The 457-nt window shown below is 56.5% G+C and overlaps 1 protein-coding gene across 2 annotated transcripts in view; it reads right to left on the bottom strand.

Moving 5' to 3' along the window:
• Positions 1-457, bottom strand: part of KIAA0513 (KIAA0513 ortholog) — an 11,994-nt gene that overhangs the window by 6,470 nt on the left and 5,067 nt on the right. The gene's annotated exons all lie outside the window — the stretch shown is intronic.

A 457-nucleotide genomic window follows, 5' to 3' on the forward strand; every position in this document is an offset into this window, starting at 1 on the left:
GGCGGGCGTCCCTGCCCCCTCCCACCCCCCCCCCAAGATACTCGGGGTACTCCGAGCTGCAGCTCCCAAAGCTCATTCCTTAGTCGGGCTTGTTTCTGCGGCGGAGGCAGACTCGGCCACCAGATTAATTGAGAAAGGTGCTCGGAGCAGAGAGCAGCTGCTGGTGGCGTATGACCTCGTGAGACATTTGCTGCTGCTAATTTAGGGCTTAATCAAAGCAAATGCAGTTATGGTTTCATTACTGTTCAATAGGTTCTTTCGGTGGCTTGCTTGGAAAAAAAGAAAAGCAATAAAGGAGAAAGCAGAGATTGATCGGTGCGCTGAGCCTTGCAGAGCATCCCATGGTGCGAGCCAGGGTGGCCTTGGCTCAGCTCAGGTTTGGGGGAGGGTGCAGGAGGGCCGGCTGCCTCCAGAAGTGCCACCAGTGCTCAGAAACGGGGCTGCGCAAAAGCGCGCA

The sequence above is a fragment of the Egretta garzetta genome, unplaced genomic scaffold, assembly GCF_000687185.1.
Source record: "Egretta garzetta isolate BGI_Z169 unplaced genomic scaffold, ASM68718v1 scaffold422, whole genome shotgun sequence".
NCBI lineage: Eukaryota > Metazoa > Chordata > Aves > Pelecaniformes > Ardeidae > Egretta > Egretta garzetta.